Genomic DNA, 24,721 nt, shown 5'->3' with positions numbered 1-24,721 from the left:
TTGCGGGTGAGCTACCGCAGAAACATCAAGCCGAATGTGCTCACGATGGCAAAACTCCTGCATCGCTCCTTCAGACAGATTAGTGCCATTATCAGTAATAATGTTGTGTGGATATCCGAACCGGAAGATCAATTTTTCAAGAATTTGACTTCTGTCTCGGCATCGCAAGCTCCAACAGGTTCTGCTTCAACCCACTTGGTGAACTTATCAACCGCCACCAGCAGATGAGTTTTCTTGTTGGACGACATCTTAAAGGGGCCAACCATGCCTAACCCCCAGACCGCGAAAGGCCAAGTGATGGGTATCATCCTTAGTTCTTGAGCCGGCACATGGGCCTGTCGTCCATAACGCTGGCATCCATCAAATCAACGAACTATCTCCTCTGCGTCTGCATGGGCCGTCAACCAGAAGAAACCATAACGGAACACTTTTGAAACCATGGAGCGTGACCCGGCGTGATGCCCACAATCTCCGGGATGAATGTCATTTATAATTATGCACCCTTCTTCGGAGGAAACACATCTTTGGAAAACCCCGGAAGTGCTTCGTTTATATAATTCGCCATTAACGATCACCATGGATTTGCTTCGCCGAACGATTTGGCGAGCCAATACTTCATCCGTAGGCAACTCACCTCGAGCGAGATAGGCCAGATACGGAAGAACCCAATCCGGCGTAACATGGAGAGCCGCCATGAACTGAGACTCAGGGTTTGGTATTGCCAACTCCTCCTCCGAGGGCAACCTTACGGAAGGATTATGCAGAGTATCTAGAAAAACATTGGGGGGAACCGGCTTACGCTGGGAACCGAGACGTGAAAGGGCATCAGCTGCTTCGTTAAGGCGCCGGTCGATGTGATCGACCTGATAGCCATGGAAGTGACCCGCCACATCAGACACAGCCCTCCTGTAAGCCGCCATCAAGGGGTCCCGAGAATCCCAAGTACCTGAAACCCGCATCAGGTTCATCTCCTTGGCAAGTCGCAAGCCATGAAGCAAAGCTTCGTATTCCGCAGCGTTGTTGGTACATGGAAACATGAGTCGGACGACATAGCAGAATTTGTCTCCTTGAGGAGATATCAGCACCACGCCAGCCCCCGATCCTTCCAACTGTCTAGATCCGTCAAAATAAATAGTCCAGTATGTAAGGTCAGGCCTGTCTTCCGGATCTGTAACTCGGTCCAATCATTGACGAAATCAACCAAGGCTTGAGACTTGATAGCCGTGCGACGGGTGTATCGCACGTGGTGTGGCCCAAGTTCGATCACCCACTTGGCGATTCGCCCTGTTGCCTCCCGATTCTAGATGATGTCCTCCGAGGGGAGCAGAGCTAACCACCGTGATGTGATGCTCTTGGAAATAATGTTTGAGCTTCCGGCTCGCCATAAAGACCCCATAAACTAACTTCTACCAGTGTGGGTACCGCTGCTTGGAAAGAGTTAGCACCTCGCTGATGAAATACACCGGGCGCTGCACAGGATATTCCTTCCATTCCTCCTTCCTTTCGACGACCACCACCACACTCACCGCTTTGGAGTTTGCCGCAATATATAAAAGCATGGGCTCTTTCTCAGTCGGGGCGGCCAAGACCGGCGGGTTGACCAGCTGCCGTTTTAAGGCTTCGAAAGCTTCATTGGCTTCGTCTGTCCAAACAAAATTGTCAGATTTCCTAAGAAATTGATAAAGGGGAATATCCTTTTCTCCCAGACGACTTATGAAGCGACTTAAGGCCGCAATACGACCCGCCATCCGTTGGACTTGATTAATATTCGCTGGTTTCCCAAGGGAAGTAACCGCCTCGATCTTGTCCGGGTTAGCTTCAATGCCGCGCTCAGACACCAAAAAACCCAACAATTTCCCTGCAGGAACACCAAAGACACACTTGGTGGGATTAAGCTTCATCTGATATACCCGCAGATTATCAAAAGTTTCCTTGAGATCTCCGAGTAGCGTTTCCTTCCTGTGAGTTTTAACCACAATGTCATCAACATAGGCATGGACGTTGCGTCCGATTTGGCCACGGAGACAATTTTGGATGCAGCGCTGATAAGTCGCCCCTGCACTCTTGAGTCCGAATGGCATGGACACATAGCAAAAAGCCTCGAAGGGGGTTATAAAAGCTGTTTTCTCCTGATCTTCCACGGCCATCTTGATTTGGTGATATCCGGAATAAGCGTCCAGGAAGCACAAACGTTCGCATCTCGCCACTGAATCAATAATTTGATCGATGCGGGGAACGGCAAAAGGACCCTTTGGACAAGCTCTGCTAAGATTCGTGTAATCAATGCACATACGGAAGGTACCGTTCTTCTTGAGCACCAGGACCGGGTTAGCCAACCATTTTGGGTGGAAGACCTCTACGATGAATCCGGCGGCCAAGAGACGGGCAACTTCCTCCTCGATTGCCTTGCGTCGTTCCTCATTGAACCTACGAAGATATTGCTAAATCGGTTTTGCTTTTGTGTCAACATTAAGATGGTGCTCAGCGAATTCTCTCGACACACCAGGCATGTCGGAAGGTTTCCATGCGAAGATGTCCCGATTCTCATGGATGAATTCGATGAGCGCGCTTTCCTATTTGGGGTCCAGACCCGTCCCAATAGTGAACTGCTTGGTTGAGTCGCCAGGGACGAAATCCACTATCTTAGTCTCATCTGTTGGTTTGAACTTGAGGGGCGGCTCAGCGTCTGTCGTTGGCTTCTTTAAAGGTGACATATCAGCTGGATTAACGTTGGCCTGGTGATATTTAAGCTCTTCCACAGCACAGGCGACTTCTGCGTAAGCCGCATCCCGTTCTTCACACTGTCTTGCAATCCTCCTATCACCATCAACCGTGATGGGTCCTTTAGGACCAGGCATCTTGAGTTTAAGGTAAACATAGCAGGGGCGAGCCATGAACCGGGCGTAAGCCGGTCGCCCAAACAACGCATGATAGGGGCTCTTTAACTTGACCACCTCAAACATAAGCGACTCACTCCTGTAGTTAGACGCTGTTCCAAACGCAACTGTGAGCCTAACTCGGCCTATGGGATACGCCGATTTACCTGGGACAATCCCGTGGAATACCGTGGTTGAGGGCATCAAATCTTTCTCCAACAGGTTCATCCTTCGGAAGGTGTCGAAGTATAAGATGTTGATGCTGCTGCCACCATCCATCAGTACCTTCGATAAAGTATATCCTCTAACTTGGGGAGCCACGACCAACGCTAAGTCGCCGGGATTGTCAACTCTTGGCGGGTGATCCTCCCTACTCCATGATATAGTCTTCTCGGACCAGTGGAGGTATCTAGGGAGTGCCGGCTCAGATACACTGTATGCTCGGTGACTCACCTTTTTATCACGCCTGCAGGCATTGGTGGTGAAAACGTGGTACTGCCCGTTGCTTAACTACTTGGGGTTGTTGCGGAAGCCGCCATTGTCGTCCTCCCCCTACGAAGCCCCATGTGGGGGTGGTTGTTGAAAAACTCCAGGCGGGTTATACCGTCGTTGGTGATGCACCGGATACTGGCCACTGCTTGGCTGCGAGCCACCTTGAGCCCCGGGTTTGGGGAAGCCGCCGAAGGGGTTCTGGCGTTGATTAGGTGCGCCAAACTATTCCTGCCGTTGGTCCGGGTCACCGCCTTGCCCTTTTTTGATCGCCTCCGCCGAAACTCCCGCATCATGTAACAGTCCTCCCAGGAATGAGTCGCCGGTCCGTCTGCCATGGCATGGTGCGGGCAGGGGCCCTTGAGTAACTCATTACAGTTGCGCGGCTTTTTGCCACTGTAACCCCTATTCTTTTTCTAGCGCTGGTTGCCATTATTGGTGTTGGTGTTGGCGACTAAGTCCGAAGACTCTTCCTGCTGCCTTCTCTTGCTATTCGGTCCATGATTATGGCGGGCGCGTCCGTGGAACCGGGTATGATTTTTGGATGACTCGCCTTTCCTTGGCGAATTGGCTTTACCACCATCCTCTCCGGGATCTTTGGTGTCGTCCGCCTCAGCGTACCTAGTGAGGGTGTCCATTAGCTCCCCCATGTCTTGGACCTTTGGCTTGAGATGCCCCAACTTCTGCACCAAGGGCTCGTAGTGGCAATTCTACTCTAGGATCAGCACAGCCTGAGCCGCCGTAATACCGTCCGACGAGTGAATGATTTCCGTGACCCGCCGCAACCAGTGGTGGGCCGACTCATCCGGGCGTTGAACGCAGTGCTGTAAATCGACTATTGTCATCGGGCATTTGCAGGTTCCTCGGAAGTTTTTGACGAAACACTCTTTTAACTCAGCCCAAGTCTGGATGGAGTTGGTGGGCAAGTTCTTTAACCAAGTACGCGCCGTCCCTTCGAGGATCATTGTGAAGTATCTGGCGCAGACTGCTTCGCTTACATCGAGCATGTCCATGGTGATTTCGTAACTCTCGACACACGACGCCGGCTCAAGGTCCGGAGTGTAGTTAGGCACCTTTCTTGGCCCTTTATAATCCTTGGGCATTCGCTCGTTGCGAAGGGCGGGGGCCAAACACGGCACCCCCACTTGTCTGCCGCTTCCAACAAGAGGCGCTGGGGCGACTTGGGTGTCCGGGTGATCCCGACCTGGCGGGTCTCGATGATCAGGCGAGTTGACTTGGGGAAAGGGTCGCGGTCCGCTGGTTATAGCGGGCTGGTCCTCTGGCCGACTCTTGGTGCGGCTTGCCTGGGGAGTGGAGTGCAGCCGATCTAGGCTGTGTGAGAATTGGGCATTTTGAACCACCGCCGTCTTCAACATCTCAATGGCGTTCCTTGCCTCTATCTCGGCTGGAGTGTTGCCGTGAATCGGAAGGGATTCTAAATGGCGAGTTACGGCAAGGACGTTGTCCACTAGGTTGGAAAAGTGACCTTGAGGTGTCTGGAATCAGGGAACGCGATCCACAGCTGGCTGAAACGGCGGGTTCGGTGGCTAGCCCGGCCCTCCCCCCGGGGCGGCTCCTGCCCCAGGAGTTCGTGGAGTGTCGAACAGGCGGGCCGGGTTGAGATCAGGGGGCAAACGACCCTGATGCTTCCGCTGATGGACGGCGTCAAATGCGTGCTGATGCCTTTCGAGCCGCCAGTTTTCGGTATTCAAGCGAGCTACCTCAGCGGTAATTTGAGCCTGCCGGGTCTCGATCCTGGCGGCCTCCACCTCAGCATTCCGCTGAGCCTTTGCCACCCCCTCTCTTAGCTTCGCCAGTTCTATGTTTACCGCGTCCTAGTTTTCCGGTGTTATGGGTGTCGCCATGAGCCTTGTTATTTCCGCTGCTAACTCCACCAAGATCGCGGCCGGGCTTCTAGACGTTTCGCCAGTTCCATCTCCGACTGCCGGGTTTGGCGAGGGTTGAGTCGCCCCTGCCATGTAAACGGTGATCTAACGGCGAGTCCGGTCAAAAACTTCGGGGTCCATGGCCTGTGACAAGCCCCCAAGGCAGCCCCCGTGTAGACACTGGATTGAATCTGAATCGCCCATGGATGATTCGTCATCAGTGTTGACCGGCGTGGTCTCCTAGGTCGCTAATTGTTCTGGTTCCTCAGATCCCTGCGTGAACCCAACAAAGACCGGACGGGTTAGGTTTGGCATCACGACAGGGCGGACGTACCTGGCCGGCTTGACGTTGTCGGAGGAGCTGTCCGGCTCAGGCATGGGCGATCCAATCATGCCGACGAAGACGCTGATCTTGCCGAAGGGGACCCTGTAACCGGATTCGATCGAATCGGCCTCGGGCCCCCATAGCAAGTTGTTGATGTAGTACTTCCCGCGACGGCTCCGAGTCATGAGACCCGCTGCGTAGCTCCCAGACCCTGGTAGGGCTCCCTTTGAGGACTCAACTCCACCGTGCGCAGGCCCCACGGTGGGCGCCAACTGTCGTGGTTTTGTCACGGCAGATGTCCTCGTGAAAGGACTTAGTGTTGGAGCCATCACACCTTGGTGGCGACTCAAAGGGGTTATGTGGGAGCGAGACAGAGATTTACCCAGGTTCGGCCCCTCGTGAAGAGGTAAAAGCTTACGTCCTGCTTGGAGTTTGTATTGATGATGTTTCGATTACAAGGGGGCGTAACTGGCCTGACCTAGCACTCGATGATTTCTAACCTACCCTCTCCTTCCCGGGGACTCGCCTTTATATACAGGTCTAGTCCTTAGGGTTTGCAAGGGTCCTTTCCTTTACACAAATCGTGATTCTTCCGATCTCTAAATCGTCATCTTTCCAAGACTCAGAGATCTTCTCTACTATGGACTTCTCCCAAAGGTCCTGAACCGCCATACGACTCCCGGCCTTGCTGGACCAAGGCCGGAACCACTTGGAGTGAGTCGCCAGCTTGGGTGACCCGGCCCAACAAGGGAGGGTTACCCAACAGATAATATCCCCAACAACACATGAAAAAAGACCCAGAAGACTGGGTGGACTCCTCTGCAAGGCACAAATCAAGGACGACTATTGAGTCCAAGGACCCCTAGGGTAGGATAAGTCATGTATCCCCAATGCAAAGTCAAGTCCGTGTGATGATTCGAATGGAACCATGTTGTTGTTGGAAATATGCCCTAGAGGCAATAATAAAGGGGTCATTATTATATTTCCTTGTTCGTGATAATCATTTATTATCCATGCTAGAACTATATTGATTGGAAACTCAAATACATGTGTGGGTACATAGACAACATTGTGTCCCTAGTGAGCCTCTAATGGACTAGCTCGTTGATAAAAAATGGTCAAGGTTTCCTGGCCATAGACATGAGTTGTCATTTGATAATGGGATCACATCATTAGGAGAATGATGTGATGGACAAGACCCAAACTATGAACGTAACATATGGCCGTGTCAGTTTATTCCTATTGTTTTCTGCATGTCAAGTGTATGTTCCTATGACCATGAGATGATGCAACTCACTGACACCGGAGGAGTACCTTGTGTGTATCAAACATCACAATGTAATTGGGTGACTATAAAGACGCTCTACAGGTATCTCCGAGGGTGTCTGTTGAGTTGGCATTGATCAAGATTGGGATTTCTCACTCCGTGTGATGGAGAGGTATCTTAGGGCCCACTCGATAATACAATATCACAATGAGCTTCCAAGCAATGTCACTACAGAGTTAGCCACAAGATCTTGTATTACGGAATAAGTAAAGAGACTTGCAGGTAACGATATTGAACTAGGTATGGAGACACCGATGATCGAATCTCGGGCAGGTAACATACCGATGGACAAAGGGAACTGTATATGGGATTGATTAAATCCTCAACATCGTGGTTCGATCGATAAAGATCTTCGTAGGATATGTAGGAGCCAATATGGGCATCGAGGTCCCCCTATTGACTATTGACTGGAGAGTGTCTCAGTCATGTCTGCATAGTTCTCGAACCCGCAGGGTTTGCACACTTAAGGTTCAGTGATGATTTAGTATTAGTGAGTTATGTGTGATGGTAATTGAAAGTTGTTCACAGTCCCGGATGAGATGACAGACTACACGAGGAGCTTCCGAATGGTCTGGAGGTAAAGATTGATATATGGGAAGTTGGTATTCAAGGTCCGGAAAAATTGTGGAACATGTTGGTTTTTGTGACGGGAGTGGCAGAAGTATTCCGGGGGTCCATCGGGAGGGTCCACCTGCCCCGGAGGGCCCCATGGGCTGTGAGAGGGGGTGAACCAGCCCCTGGTGGGCTGGACACCCCTCCCAGAAAGGCCCATGTGGCAGGAGGTGGAGGGCTAAGCCCACAAGGGGCCGACCACCCTTGCCTTGGGCGGCAACGCAAGCCTAGGGCCGCCGCCCCTCCCCTTGGCTGCCGCCCCTCCCCTAAGGGGGAACCGTCGGACGTCCATCCCCCTCCTATGCTCCTATATGCATGAGAGGGGAGGGAGGGATGCAACACCATAAGCCATGACGCAGCCTCTCCCTCCCCCTCTAGATCGTTTTCTCCTCTAGATTGTTTCAATACTGTTTGGCGAAGTCCTATTAGGATAGCTGCACCACCATCGCCGTCACACTGTCATGCTGCCAAGGAACTCATCTACCACTCCGCCCTCGCAATCTGGATCAAGGAGGAGGAGACGTCATTGAGAAGTACGTGTCCTGAACATGGAGGTGCCATTCATTCGGTGTTCAATTGGGAGTTCGCGGGAAAGATCGTGATTGGATCGTGAAGATGTTCCACTTCATCAACCGTGTTCTTTAATGCTTCCGCTTAGCGGTATACAGGGGTATGTAGATACAATCTCTCCTCTCGTAGATGTGTATGTCCTAGATTGATCTTGGTGAGCGTAGGGATTTTTTTTGTTTCCCATGCAACGTTCCCCAACACTGGCATCATGAGCTAGGTCTATGCATAGATGACATCGTGAGTATGACACAAAGGAGTTTCTGGGCGTTGATATACAGATTTCTCTATTCCTTAGTCTTTTCTTGATTCAACGATTTGTGGGATGAAGATGCCCGAACCGACTTTACTCGTCCACGTATGAGAGTCCGGTTCCATCGAGTGACATGTAACTTTGTTGCATAAGATGGCTGGCGGGTGTGTGTCTTTCCAACCTTAGCTGAATCGGATTCCACGAAGGTGGTCCTTGTAGAAGGTTAAATAGCAACTTCCATATCACCATTGTGGTTTTGCGTAGGTAAGAAACATTCTTGCTAGATACCCGTAGCAGCCAGTAAAACATGCAACAACAAATTAGAGGACATCTAACTTGTTTTTGCAGGGTATGTTGCGATATGATATGGCCAAAGACATGATGATATATATATTTGATGTATGAGATGATCATGTTGTAATAGTTAATATCGACTTGCATGTCGACACATACGGCAACCGACATGAGCCATAGGGTTATCTTTAATTATTGTATGCCCTGTGTGTCAATCATAGCGCTATGTAATGCTTTACTTTATCGCTAAACAATAGCAATAGTATTAGAAGCATGGTTGGCACGACAACCCTGACGGCAACCCAATGATGGAGATCATGATGATGGAGATCATGGTGTCATGCCGGTGATGGTGGAGATCATGCCGGTTCTTTTGAAGATGGAGATCAAAAGCACAAGTTCATGGCCATATCATGTCACTTATTATTTGCATGTGATGTTAATCCTTTTATGCATCTTGTTTCACTTAGGACGATAGTAGCATTATAAGGTGACCCTGCCTAAAATTTCAAGATATAATTATGTTCTCCCCGAGTGTGCACCGTTGCAAAAGTTCGTCGTTTCGAAGCACCACGTTATGATCAGGTGTGATAGAGTTTAGTTCACATACTACGGGTGCAAGCCAGTTTTCTACATGCGGAACACTCAGGTCAAACTTGACGAGCCTGGCATGTACAGACATGGCCTCGGAACACAAGAGACCAAAAGGTCAAACATGAGTCATATAGTAGATATGATGAACATGAAGATGTTCACCGTTAAAACCACCTCATCTCACGTGATGATAATACTTGGGTAGGTGAATTTGGATCATGTAACACTCGAATGACTAGAGGGGTATCAATTTGAGTGGGATTTTTTAGTGATATTATTAACTAAACTCATTATCTTTAACAATAGTCTAAGTAATCTTTGCAAAATTATGTTGTAGATCAATGGCTCACACATATGAGATGTTCTAGTAGTTGAAGTTTATTTTTTGAGAGGTATGAAACCTCTGATAAGTTCTATGATTGCAATGTGGAGGAGAACGGGTCTCTCATTGAGCATATACTCAAAATGTCTGGGTATTCCAACTGTGTGGTTGAGTTGGGAACTGTTCTCCCGCCAGAGGCGATCACTAGCAGAGTTCTTCAATCACTACCACCTTGCTACAAAAGCTTTGTGATGAACTATAACATGCAAGGGATTAATAAATCTGTCGCCGAGCTGTTTGCGATGCTAAAAGTCGCTGAGTCAGAAATTCAAAAGGAGCATCAAGTGTTAATGGTCAATAAAACCACTAGGTTTAAGAAGAATGGCAAGGGCAAGAAGGGTAACTCCAAGAGGAGTGACAAAGCAGTTGCCCCTCCCATGAAGAAACCCAAGGATGGACCTTAGCCAGAAATTGAGTGCTTTCATTGCAAGGGGACTGGCCACTCGAAGCAGAACTGCCCCAAGTATCTGGCCAACAAGAAGGCGGAAAACACTAAACAAGGTATATATAACATACATTTTGTTGATGTGTACCTTACCAACTCTCGTTGTAGTGCGTGTGTATTTGATACCGGTTGAGTTGCTCATATTTGATACCGGTTGAGTTGCTCATATTTGGAACTCAAAGCAGGAACTATGGAATAGAAGGAGGTTGGCGAAGGACAACGTGACAATGCATGTGAGGAATGGTTCCAAGGTTGATGTGAGCGCCCTCGGCACACTCGCTCTTCGATTACCATCGGGATTAGTGAAGAACCTAAATAATTGTTATTTAGTGCCTGCATTGAGAATGAACATTATATCTGGATCTTGTTTGATGTGAGACTCTTAGTCATTTAAATCCTAGAATAATGGTTGTTCTATTTATATGAGTAATATCTTTTATGGTCATGCACCCAATGTGATGGGTTTATTCTTGTTGAGTATCGATCGATAGTGATAACACACATGTTTATAAGATTGATGCCAAAAGATGTAAAATTCATAATGATAGTACCACTTTCTTGTGGCACTGCCGCTTAGATCATATTGGTGTAAAACACGTGAAGATGCTCCATGTTGATGGACTTTTGGAATCACTTGATTTTGAATCACTTGACACATGTGAAACATGCCTCATGGGCAAGATGACTAAGACCCCGTTCTTCAGAACAATGGAGAGGGCAAGTGACTTATTGGAAATCATACATACTCATGTGTGTGGTCCAATGAGCATTGAGGCTCGCGGTGGATATTGTGATTTTCTCACCTTCACTCATGACTTAAGTAGATATGGCCGTATTTACTTAATGAAACACAAGTCTGAAACTTTGGAAAGTTCAAGCAATTTCAGAGTGAAGTTGAGAATCATCATAACAAGAAGATTAAATTCCTATAATCTGATCGAGAAGGAGAATATCTAAGTTATGAGTTTGAAAATCACTTAAGGCAATGTGGAATTGTTTCACAGTTGACGCCACCTGGAACATCACAGCGTAATGGCGTGTCCGAACACTGTAATTGTACCTTATTTGATATTGTGTGTTCTATGATGTCTCTTGCCAATTTGCCATTCACTACAGGAATCAGGGAATTTGCCATCTACTTGATCTTTGCCGTGTGCTCGCTGATGGCAAAGACACTCTTTCCAGTCAGCTGCCAGAAAACACACGACAAAGAACTGGCTGATGGCAAAGATACTCTTTGCCATCAGTGCATTCTTTGTTGTTTGCAGGCGGACGACAAAAATTGACCAGGCAGACGACAAAGAAGTAGCTGATGGCAAAGATGGTCCAGACAAACGAGAAAGAGTCACCACAGCTCGAGCCGTCACCTTTGCCGTATGTGGCCACTTTCCGTCCGCCAATCCCTTCTTTGCCATGTGAGTGATCCCTAGGCGGACGTCAAAGGGGGCGGCGCCCCACCTCCCCCACTAACAGCGCTCACCTAGATCTTCCACCCTGATACCCCACTCTCTTTCCCTCTCCCCTGATCCCCACCCCGCGCTGCCACCCACCCCGGACAACCCCCCACTCGGCGGCTTCCCCCTCCACCGCGTAGCCCCTCCCCCTTGCCGGCACCCTTCGATGCGCCCTCCCCCTTCCCCGCGCCACCGTCTCCCCATGTCGCCCCCACCACCGCGCCGCCCCTCCATAGATCCCCACCCCACGCCGCCCCTCCCCCGCACCGACCCCCTCCCCCGCGTCGCCTTCTACCCCCTCCCCCGCGCCGCCCCCTCCATTGTGTCCGCTCCCCCATGCCGGCCCCCTCCACCATGCCGACCCCACCATCGCCACTCCCCTTGCCGGCACCGCCCCACACCACCACCACCGACCCAAGGTTAGTTTTTTTTTCTATTTTTTAAATTCTGTTTTCCTATTTAGGTTTAGGGTAATTAGTTTATTAGGTTAGAAGAAAAAAAAGAAAATTAGGAAAAAATGAAAAAAGGTAAAAGAAAAGGAAAAAAAAGAATAAGAAGAAGAAGGAAAATTTGAAGAAGGAAAAGAAGAAGGAAAAGAAGAAGGGGAAGAATAAGAAGAAGAAGAGAAGGAAAACAAAAATGGCAGGGTCAATCCATGTGGAGCTCTCCTTTAGCTGCTCAGAGAAACTTCCACAACCCATTTTTTGCTGAGGTGGTCTTCACTACATGTTGGAACATCTGGACTGTCAGAAATGCCAAGGTTTTTCACCAGGAGCAGCCAAGGTTCAGAAAATGGAGATCCGGCTTCATCCATGACATTTCCCTGTTAGCCCATAGGATTAAGGCTAGTTTTAGGGATGATCTCCTTAAATGTATTTCCTTTTTGCCTCCTTGAGGTTTGTATCCATAGTTACCCATCCCCTTTGTACATTCTAACCTCTCCTTGTACATATTACTCTTGCATATGGGAATAAAAGAAAAAAGGTTGTGGGTGGTTTTCCCTACAGTAGCCGGTCAAAAAAAAGAAGAAGAAAAAGAGGAGAGGAGGAGAAGAAGAAAAGGAAAAAAGGAAAAGAAGAAGAAGGAGATGAAGAAGAAGATGAAAAAAAAGAGGAGAAGAAGAAGAAGAGGAGGACGAGAAGAAAAAATAATAATAAGAAGAAGAAAAAGAGGAGATGAGGAGAAGAAGAAGAGGAGAAAATAAAATATTTTCCGACACCCTTGCACGATACCTCGACACCCCGACATGGGGTCATAGTTTTGTAAATTAAGTGTTAGGTCATATATTTTCTGATTTTGTTATGGAAAACAAAATATTTGTGTTGATAGGGTGGATTTACATGTGAAGTTGTTTCGTTGTTGCGAGGTCTGGTGTTCGAAGAACTCCCCATGGGTTCGACGAGCTTCGCCCCTGAGTTTGTGGGTGAGCACAAATGACATCTCCTCCTCCCCCTTCATTTTCTCTGGGCCGGTTTTCGTGCCAATGAAACTTGCTAGATATAGGTACATTCAATTATCAGTCTGCGTGACCAATATGTGTCTCCCGTTCGAAAGGGTTACAGTTATAAATATGCATGCATTTGCATGTATTTATAACCGTGATTCTTCTGAATTGTCCAACTTTATCCATGGACAGCCCGAGTATCTGTAGATTGGGTTCGTTTTCCCATATCCTCTACTCTAGATCCAATGCATAATTTCGTCAGTGCCTCCCTATTCTTCTCCGCGTACACGTCCTCTCGGTTTATTGTCGAGACGTGTATCAGGAGAACAACGGGGACGTGCTACCAAAATTTTGCGTCGGATCCAGAGTAGAGCATGGGAAAACAAACCCAATCTACACATACTCGAGTGGTATTAGGACCTATCTTTACCTATTAGCGTGTAGGTTGCATGGACGTAATAAAACTGACAAACTTGATTGACTGATGTATATATATGTTGAATTATATATATATGTCTTGTGTGTTTAGTAGCTTGGCAAGATGAATGATCGTGCATGGATGTACATCGGTCACGCTAGTCAGAAAGAGATGACCAAAGAATGGTTTACAAAAACCAAGGAGTGTGAAAGCCGCATTTGCAAATGGCCAGACAACAAACTGGTGCCCCTGTCCTGGGTGCGACAAGTATAAAAAGAGGACAAGGCTGTAATGGCTAAACACCTGTAGAGGAGGGGTTTTACGTGTGATTATACGGTGTGGACATTTCATGGTGAGTCTTCCTAACACCAGAGCTGAGGTGCTTCGTCCTCGCACCGACGAGCATGGTACCGAGATCGAAGACATGGTGCAAGACATTGATGATGCTCGGGATTCAGACGATGAGATGGACGAATCTGCAAAGGCCTCCTGTGAAATGTTGGAGTCTTCAAAACATCCTCTCCATGAGCATACCGAGATTTGTCAGCTGGATGCCATTGCACAAGTAATGGCTATGAAGGTTCAGTTTAACTTGGGAAGAGAATGCTACAACGCGAGGATGACACTATTTGGACGCTTTCTACCCAAAGGCAATGTCATGCCTGCAAACTTGTAACAGTCGGACAAAATACTTTGTGTACTTAAGATGCCGCATGAGAAGATACATGCGTGTGAGGAAGGATGTGCCTTATTTAGGCTTGAGTATGCGGACTTAAACTATTGTCCCATTTGCAAGTCTTCCAGGTATGTTGTGGTAGACAACGGTATGGGTGAGAAGAGCCAGGCCCAAATCCCAGTTAATGTTCTTCGGTATATGCCAATCATACCAAGGCTTCAACCTCTTTTCATGGTCGAAGAGACAACGACACATATGACATGGCACAAACTGGGCAAGAGAATTGAACTAGATGCAGACGGGAATAAGATGCCGGTACACACATCAGACGGGAGAGCGTAGAAGCACTTCGATGCATTACATTCAAAGTTGTTAGAATGGCGACTCAAGTCTTAGAATCTTACGACTTTACGATCCAAACTAGCCCCTCCGATTTTACGATTTTTCTCATAGAATCTAAGTTTCTACGATCGTGATAGTTATGATTCTACGATTCACAATCCTACCAAAGGAGTTCCAGTCTGATTCAGAATCGCGATTCTGACAACCTTGATTACGTTCGGATAAAGAGGAGATCCAAGGCATCCTGGAGTCTGCGTCGCCAGGATGGGTTCATCCCTTTGGTATGAGGGAAACCCAATACAGTAGCTAGCCTGTATTTTTTATTCCACTCAATCTCCCCCAGACAGATTATGCAAAGAAAGAACATATTCGAGACGTTGATAATTCCAAGGTCCAATTATCTGGGGAAGAATATGAATGTGTACATGTAGCCGCTTAAGGATAAATTGCAGGAAGCTAGGGATGATGGGCTCAAGAAATGCGACGCCGCTAGAAAAGGAAACTTCAAAATGCATGTCGGGTACATGTACTCGATGTATGACTTGTCGGCGTATGCGCTATTCTCTAGCTAGTGTGTTCATGGAAGGTTCCCGTGCCACACATGCAAGGCAACTCTTTAGTTTCATTGGTTGGAGGTGGGTCGGAAGTATTCTTGCTTTGACTTGCATGGACAGTTCATGGATCCTTGTCGTCAGTTCAGAAAAGACAAGAAGAACTTTACCAAAGGTAAAGTTGCCAAAAATTCGGCACCACCTGCATTGACAGGCCAATAGATGCTGGATCAGCTATATGCTCTCGAGCCTGATCTAGAGCATCTAGGGTATTTCAAGGGGTATAATTCAAAACACGCTTGGACTCACAAGACATGATTGTGGGATCTGCCTTACTTCAAAGAACTCCTTCCACACAACATTGACATGATGTACATTGAAAAGAATATCGGAGAGGCCATTTTTGGCACATTGTTTGACATAGAGGGGAAGTCAAAGGATAATCCTAAGGCTAGAGTCGATCAAGATAATTTATGCCATAGATTGTTACAAAACACACGACAATCGAAAGGAAAGCACAACTAGTCGAAGCAAAAGGTGTGGTTCAATCTTGGAAGGCCAGCTATGAGGGAAATTATCTTGTGGGTCAAAATGCACTTGATATTCCCCAATGAGTATGCATCGAATCTAAAGAGGGGAGTGAGTCTAGAGAAATTCAAAATATTTGGTCTCAAGAGTCATGATTGGCACATATGGCTTGGGTGGGTAATGCTGGTGATGTTACATGGCTTTATTCCTAAGGATGAATGGCTAGTACTGGCAGAGCAGAGCTATTTTTTCCATATTCTTTGTGCGAAAGAACTATCTCCTAGCGTGGTAGGTGACATGGAGGAGTTGGCGCCAGAGTTGCTGTGCAAGGTACAGAAGATATTCCATCGGGCTTCTTTAATCCGACGCAGCATTTGATTTTACATCTCCCGACCGAGGCAAGATTGGGTGGGCCCATGCAAAATCATTGGTACTTTGCAACTGAGAGGATGCAGAAGACGCTCCGAGCAAAATGTAAAAATAAACATAGAATTGAAGCATCGATGGCCGAGGCATTCATTAGCGAGGAGGTGGAAAACTTCGTGACAGCACACTATGAAGCCAGAAATCGTTATTTGCATAATCCAAAGCCTCGGTACAATGATGGCTACCCTAAAAAGGTGGATCCGACCTCATCCTATTCAAACGTAAGCCTGCACTAGCCGGTGCTTTGAAACCAATAATGTTGGATGTCAAAGAATGGCGGACCATTTTGTTGTATATCTTCAACAACCTAACAGAAGTGCGGCCGTACATCGAATAAGTTCTCGGTAAAATTTTCCACAACTTCTAATTCCTTTGAACTTCTCTTATTCCCAGATGTTTGATACATCCAATACTTTGCCAAATTCTAGGATGGAGTGGTGATCCAAAATGATTCCGTCGAAGAGTATGAGCTTCTGGCAAAGCACGGAGGCGGCTATCCTGGTTTCTTCTCGTGGTTCAAAGAAACGATAATTATCAATAATGGACCATTTATTTCTTCGTATAATTTGCGGATAATACAACAATCATTTCGTATTAAACTTGTAGTCTAATTCAGATTATATGGAAGCCGAATTGAGACAAGCCGCTAATGGTTTTGACTATAAGGTCCGTTGATTTGATAAATACAACGTCACTGGGTATCGCTTTCATACCTTTGGCAAAGAGCTATCTATGCCCGAGCGGAAATCTACAAATTTTGGTGTCTTTGCTATCGGCGTAGGAGGTACCGAGTATTATGGAAGAGTTGAAGCAATTTATGAACTTCAATTCTATGGTGAAACCCCATGGAACGTCGTATTATTTTTGTACCTTTTGCCTTCAAGTTTCTTCAAATATCTAAAGCGTTGACCTTGTCATACTGCAGGGGTTGGGATCAACCCCTTGCTGTCCGCAAGCCAAACACCGTCCATGGTGTGATTTGCCAGCAAAATTTCTCAGGGTTTCTCACGTTGCCCGGTGAGGGTAGGTTCCTACACTAGGATTTAGCTGGGAGCACTACAAGGCTGCCCAGACCCCGCCGGAGGAGATGATCGATGGTGTCTTGTGCCACATGATGGCCGAGATGGTGATCAACGACTTTTGGGTAATGTCTGCTTGCACACAATCTAAAATTAACAATATAGCTCATTATTTTACTAATCAGTGTTGTCTTGTTTTATTGCAGACCTTCTACAACTGTGAGGAGGGATATGAGGAGGCGAAGACCAAGCTTATCGAGGCCGAGTGCAATCGGCTAGTGTAGATTTTATGCCACGAGGCTCGGCCGCAGGCTGTTCGAGACTAGTACTACACGTCATGTAGTATTAAGAAGGACAAGTCGGAGTGTCGCGGAAAGTTTCTGAAGAAGGAGCAGTACATGAAGGTAATTACCTATTCTTAATGCCTTGTACTTAGTTTTCTTGATTTGATTCATAGGCGTAGTGCTCAAATTTCTCTTTACTAACTTATAGGTGCCCCCGGGAGGGTGTGCGGATAAGATGGATTGTTGGGAGGCATTGGTGGATGAGTTGTGCACATGCGAATGGCGAGCCCTCCACGACAATGCGGATGACCAGCCTATCCAAATGGTAGGTGTGCCACACCATCATGGTAGCGCCAACTTATTTCAGTTTGGACCGAACTGGGTATGTGGTTTGCTTCATGACTCATGCACTGCATTCTTCATGCTAGCTTGGTCCTGTTACTAATACTTTGTTCTCTATTTTAGGTGCATCACAATAACACGGAGGTGGCACATGTGTACGACCTCTATGGCATGGGCCATACTGCCTCCTACAAGAAAGTCAATGCATTCTCTGAGTCTGACCTCAATGATCTAGATAAGTTCAACATGACAACATATCCTCCCACAACAAGCTCGTGAGATACAAGGAGGAGGGGAAGGAGATGAAAGGCGAGAACTTTAACCTGAGCCAGGAACCTTTCGATCTAGAGCTGGTGATGATATCTACTGGCGGGAGGACCCATGGCTCGATAGCCATTGGAGATGGGCTGATACATCGTCCTTTCACTCTCCCGGAGATCAAGGTGCACAAGACGAGCTCCTATCCTAAGATAAGGCCTCATCCACGACCAGTCGATCTCGCCATCAAGGTTAGTTATATAGACTCAGAAAACTTTCGTCCATTACATTGTGTGTGTGGCCATCGATGATTACAATGCTAACAATGAGTGGTGTTGCGGGTTGCTCTTCAGAGAGAGATAGAGCGACAAATCAGGAGCTTCTGCACGAGAGGGACCGGGTGACGTCGGAGATGGCTCGGGCCGTGGAGGAGAAGACAACTCGGTTGTTGGAGGAGGAGAGGGCACAAAATGAGGTGGCTCACCGTGCCATTTACGAGCTCCTCGTGGTAAGTTTCTTTTTCACATTAGCCAAATCATGCATGTAATGTACGTTTCATTACTAACTAATATGACTGACTCTTCAAAACTAAATATGCAGTCTATGTGCGAGAAGACCGGTTAGACCCCTCCGCCAATGCGAGACATTTCTACGGTTGGAACAGTGAGTTTCATTTGAATGGTCATTAGTTACTAGTATTAACATTTGAGTGTCATCATGCTAACAAGACATTGCAAAATATCTTTGGTGGAGAATAACTCCAGAGCCTCATCACAGAACCTTCTCCACGTGAACCCGCCTCGAGCAACCCCAGTGATTCACATCCTTGATGACGTTGACAGTAATTTTTATCTAGTGTTGTGCTTAACAAATGCATAATTAGCTTCGTACACGCTAGTTAGCCCTATTATGCGACATACTTATCTTATTTTCCCCAAGAACGACATACTTAGCTAATTATCCTCTAGAATGACATAATTAGCTTATTTAGTGCATTTATGACATAATTAGCTTAGTTAGGTCAAAAATAGAATAACAACCTTGGTTAGCTCATAAATGTCGTATACTTAGCTTATCTTCATCCTGAATGAAATAATAAGCTCAAAATAAGATAAGTATTGTAATCATCTTTTCTTTCTTCTTCTCCTTGTTCTCCTTCTCCTTCTCCTTCTTCTCATTGTCCTTCTTATTCTCCTCCTCCACCTTCTTCTTCTCCTTCTCCTCCTCGTCCTCCTTCTTCTCGTCCTCCTTATTCTTCTTCTCCTTCTTCTTCTCCTTCTTCTTCTCCTTCTCCATCTTCTTCTTCTCCTCCTCCTTCTTCTCCTTCTCCTCCTCCTTCTTCTTCTTCTCCTCCTCCTCCTTTCTTCTTCTCGTTCTTGTCCTTCTAACTTTCTTATTTAATTTTGTAGATTTGGTTCACTTCATGGAAGGTGGCATTGATGGGCTGCTATTGGTTTGTTTTTGTTTCTATTTGTATGGATGAACAATGGGATGTTCAAACTATGTGTATATGTGGATGAACTATGTGAAAGTATTTGTTGTCTTGCTCAATATTTTCACGATGATGTTGGATACATGGCCTATACTTATTCTATGATGTGTGAATCTACATGTGATGTTTGAAATTATATATATCATAGAAGTATTTCGAAAATGCACGGAAATAACTGAAAACAAACAAAAAAGTGACAATACATGCATTTAGTCGTCTGCCAGCGGACGACGAAGGCTTCTGCCATTCGCGAGACGATGGCAAAGGTGCCACATGGCGCACACCTATGCAACCTGGGGTAGCATGGCTCACCTATATGGTCACTTTGCCATCTACTGGTGACCCAGGCAGACAACAAAGGTCCACAAGGTAGACGACAAAGCCCCCCGACCCCCATGCGGCTGATGTCAAAGACCCCCCACGCGGCAGATGGCAATGGCAGACGGTAAAGACCCCCCTCGCACTACAGACAACAAAGGTCCACGCGCCGCAGATGACAAAGACCCCCCCCCCCCCCCCCCCCCCCCCCGCACGGTTGACGACAAAGGCCCACATGCAGCAGATGACAAAGACCTCCCCGTGTGACATATGTCAAAGACCTCACCGCACAACGAATGAAAAACACCCCTTCTCGGCAGACAACATATGCTCCGTTAGCTATCTAACGGAGTAGGTCCCTATCGGCCGCCATTTAGCTTCCTTTGCCATCTGCTTGCTATGGCACACCGATGACAAAGATCTTTGCCGTTTGCTGCTAGGCGGCAGATGGAAAAGGCCCTCTTTACTGGCGCTAGATACCGTGTATATTTTGCTGTCCGCCTGCGGAGGACAAAGGTATTTGCCGTTCGTGGAATGGTCCTTTGTCATCCGCTATGGCAGACGGCAATAAAGCTGATTCCTATAGTGATTATCGTTCTGGGGTTATGCATTAGAGATAGTGGCATTAACTTTACATAGAGCACCATCTAAATCCGTTGAGACGACATCGTATGATCTGTGGTTTGGCAAGAAACCGAAGTTGTCGTTTCTTAAAGTTTGGAGATGCAATGCTTATGTCGAAAGCTTCAGCCAGAAAAGCTCGAATCCAAAGCGGAGAAATGCATCTTTATAGGATACCCAAAAGAGGCAGTTGGGTATACCTTCTATCTCAGATCTGAAGGCAAATTATTTCTCGCTAAGAATGGAACATTTCTCGAGAAAGAGTTTCTCTCTATAGAATTGAGTGGGAGGAACATAGAACTTGATGAGGTTGTTGAACCTTTACTTCAACTAGAGAGTAGCACAACGCAGAAAGATGTTTCTGTCAAGCCTACATCAATTGAAGAGGAAGCTAATGATGATGATCATAGATCTTCAGATTAAGTTACTATCGAACCTCGCAGGTCGACAGGGGCATACACTGCTCATGAGTGGTATGGGAACCCTGTCTTAAAAGTCATGTTGTTGCACAGCAATGAACCTACGATCTATGGAGAATCGATGGTAGGCCCAGATTCCAACAAGTGGTTAGAGGCCATGAAATCCGATATAGGATCCATGTATGAAAACAAAGTACGGACTTTGGAAGTATTACGCGAAGGGTGTAAGGCCATTTAGAATAAATGGATCTTTAAGAAGAAGACGAACGCGGACGGTAATGTCATCGTCTATAAAGCTTGACTTGTAGCAAAAGATTTTTCATAAGTTCAAGGAGTTGACTATGATGATACTTTCTCACCCATAGTGATGCTTAAGTCCGACACAATCATGTTAGCAATAGCTGCATTTTACGATTATGAAATTAGGCAAGTGGATGTCAAAACAACGTTCCTCAACGGTTTTCTGAAGGAAGAGTTGTATGTGATGCAACCAGAAGGTTTTGTTGATCCACCGAATGCTGACAATGTATGCAAGCTCCAACAATCGATTTATGGACTGGTGCAAGCATCTCAGAGTTGGAATCAATGCTTTGATGAGGTGATCAAGACGTTCGGGTTTACACAAGTTTATGGAGAAGCTTGTATTTACAAGAAAGTGAGTGGGAGCTCTATAGAATTTCTAATATAATATGTGGATGACATATTGCTGATTATAAACAATATATAATTTTTGGGAAGCGTAAAGGAATATTTGAACAAGATTTTTTCAATGAAGGACCTAGGAGAAGTTGCTTTCATATTAGGCATCAAGATCTATAGAGATGGATCGAGACGCTTAATAGGACTTCCACGGATCACATACCTTGACAAAGTTTTGAAGAAGTTCAAAATGGATCAGTCCAAGAAAGGGTTCTTGCCTGTATTGCAAGGTGTGAAGTTGAGTAAGACTCAAAGCCAAGTGGCTGTGGAAGATAGACAAAAGATGAGTGTCGTCCCCTATGCTTCTGCCATAGGGTCAATCATGTATGCAATGTTGTGCACAAGACCCGATGTCGGCCTTTCGATAAGTATGGTGGGAAGGTTTCAATGTGATCCAGGAATTGAATACTGGACGGTGGTCAAGAATATCCTTAAGTACCTGAAAAGGACTAAGGAAATGTTTCTCATTTATGCAGGTGATCAAGAGCTCGTCGTAAAGGGTTACATCGGTGCAAGCTTTGACATTGATCCGGATGACTCTTAGTCTCAAACCAGATACATATATATTCTCAATGGGGGGAGCGATAAGTTGGTCCAGTTCCAAGCAAAGTGTGGTAGCTGATTTTACATGCGAAGCGGAGTACATAGCTGCCTCGGAGGCGGATAAAGAAGGTGTCTAGATGAAGGAGTTCATGAAAAATCTTGGAGTTGTGCCCAGTGCACTAGATCCATTGACTCTGTTTTGTGACAACACTGGTGCCATTGCTCTGGCCAAGGAACCAATTTTTCACAAGAGGACGAGACACACAAAGCGACGCTTCAATTCCATCCACGATTACATCAAGGAGGAGGACATAAATACTTGCAAAGTCCACATGGATCTGAATATCGCAGACCCGTTGACTAAGCCTCTTCCACGAGCAAAAGATGATCAACACGAGAACTGTATGGGTGTTAGATACATTACAATGTAAATCACATAGTGGTGTGAGCTTGGTTATTGACTCTAGTGCAAGTGGGAGATTGTTGGAAATATGCCCTAGAGGCAATAATAAAGTGGTTATTATTATATTTCCTTTTTCATGATAATCGTTTATTATCCATGCAAGAATTGCATTGATTGGAAACTCAAATACATGTGTGAGTACATACACACCAATGTGTCCCTAGTGAGCCTCTAATGGACTAGCTCGTTGATCAAATATGGTCAAGGTTTCCTGGCCATAGACATGAGTTGTCAATTTATAATGAGATCACATCATTAGGATAATGATGTGATGGACAACACCCAAACTATGAATGTAGCATATGATCATGTCAGTTTATTGATATTATTTCCTTCGTGTCAAGTATCTGTTCCTATGACCATGAGATCATGCAACTCACTAACACCGGAGGAGTACCTTGTGTGTATCAAACGTCACAACATAACTAGGTGACTATAAAGATGCTCTACACGTATCTTCGAGTGTGTGTGTTGAGTTGGCATGGATCAAGACTGGGATTTGTCACTCCGTGTGATAGAGAGGTATCTCAGACTCACTCGATAATACAACATCACAATGAGCTTGGAAGCAATGTGACTAAAGAGTTATAAATGGGATCTTGTATTACGGAATGAGTAAAGAGACTCGCCGGTAACGAGATTGAACTAGGTATGGAGATACTGACGATCGAATCACGGGAAGTAACATAGCGATGGACAAAGGGAACTGTATACAGGATTGATTGAATACTTGACATCGTGGCTCGATGGATAAATATTTTCGTAGAATATGTAGGAGTTAGTATGGGAATCCAGGTCCCACTATTGGCTATTGACCGAAGAGTGTCTCGGTCATGTGTGCATAGTTCTCAAACCCGCAGGGTCTGCACACTTAAGGTTAGGTGGTGATTTAGTATTAATGAGTTATGTGTGATGATAACCGAAAGTTGTCCAGAGTCCCTGATGAGATCCCGAACGTCACGAGGATCTCCGTAATGGTCCGAAAGTAAAGATTTATATATGGGAAGTTGGTATTCGAGGTCCGAAAAAGTTCTGGAACATGCCGGTTTTTGTGATGGGAGTGCTAGAAGTGTTCCGGGGTCCACCAGGAGGGTCCACCTACCCCGGAGGGCCCATGCGTTGTGAGAGGGGGCGCACCATCCCCTGGTAGTCTGGCCGCCCTCCCACCAAGGCCCATGCAAGAGGAGATGGAGGGCTAAGCCCACAAGGGGCCAACCACCCTTGTGTTGGGTGGCAAGGCACCCCAAGGGCCACCGCCCCTCCCCTTGGCCGCCGCTCCCTAAGGGGGGAACCCTAGGAGAACCGCCCCCTCCTCTCCTCCTATATATATATGAGAGGGAAGGGAGGGCTACAACCCCATAAGCCATGGCGCAGCATCTCCCTCTCCCTATAGATCGCTTTTCTCCTTTAGATTGTTTCAGTAATGCTTGACGAAGCACTGTCAGGACAGCTCCACCACCACCACCACCGTCACACTGTCATGTTGCCGGAGAACTCATCTACCACTCCACCCTCTCTTGCTGGATCGAGGAGGCGGAGACATCATCGAGATGCACGTGTGCTGAAAGTGGAGGTGCCGTCCTTTCGGTGCTCAATCGGAAGTTCACGGGACGAATCGTGATTGGATCTCGAAGACGTTCCACTACATCAACCATGTTTTTAACGCCTTCGCATAGCAATCTCATAGATTGATCTTGGTGAGCGTAGGAAATTTTTTGTTTCCCATGCAACGTTCGCCAACAATTTGTTTGTGCTTTGATATAAGTCACACTTTTGCCCTAGGCAGGAAGTACGCGACTATATCACCTATTTTATCTGGATGTTGTGTTTCACCTTTTCGGCACTTGTTTGTGTTGGGGAACGTCGCATGGGAAACAAAATTTTTCCAACGCACATGAAGACCTATCATGGTGATGTTCATATACGAGAGGGAGTTCTGATCCACATACCCTTGTAGATCTCTAAGCGAGAAGTGTTAAGAAACGCGGTTGATGTAGTGTACAGCTTCGTGATTCAAATCACCGTCGTCGCACGATCCGTTCTGATCTTGCGCCGAACGGACGACACCTCCACGTTCAGCACACGTACAACTCGATGAAGATCTCCGCCTTCTTGATCCAGCAAGAGAGATGGGGAAGGAGATGAGTTATCCGGGAGCGTGACGGCGCGCCGGTGATGGTGATGACCTATTCCTACAGGGCTCCGCCCGAGCTCCGCGGAAAACTGATTTAGAGGGAAAACTATGAAGTAGAGATTTGAGTTGCATGTGGCAAAAGTTGTGTCTCAAAAACCATAAAACCTCTAGTATATATAGCAGGAGGGGCGGGGCTAGCCTTGGGGCTCAAGACAGCCCCAAGGGCCCCGGCCGAACGGA

The sequence above is a fragment of the Hordeum vulgare genome, chromosome 4H (genome assembly GCF_904849725.1).
Source record: "Hordeum vulgare subsp. vulgare chromosome 4H, MorexV3_pseudomolecules_assembly, whole genome shotgun sequence".
In the NCBI taxonomy this organism is placed as follows: domain Eukaryota; kingdom Viridiplantae; phylum Streptophyta; class Magnoliopsida; order Poales; family Poaceae; genus Hordeum; species Hordeum vulgare.
This window is presented reverse-complemented; position numbering follows the sequence as displayed.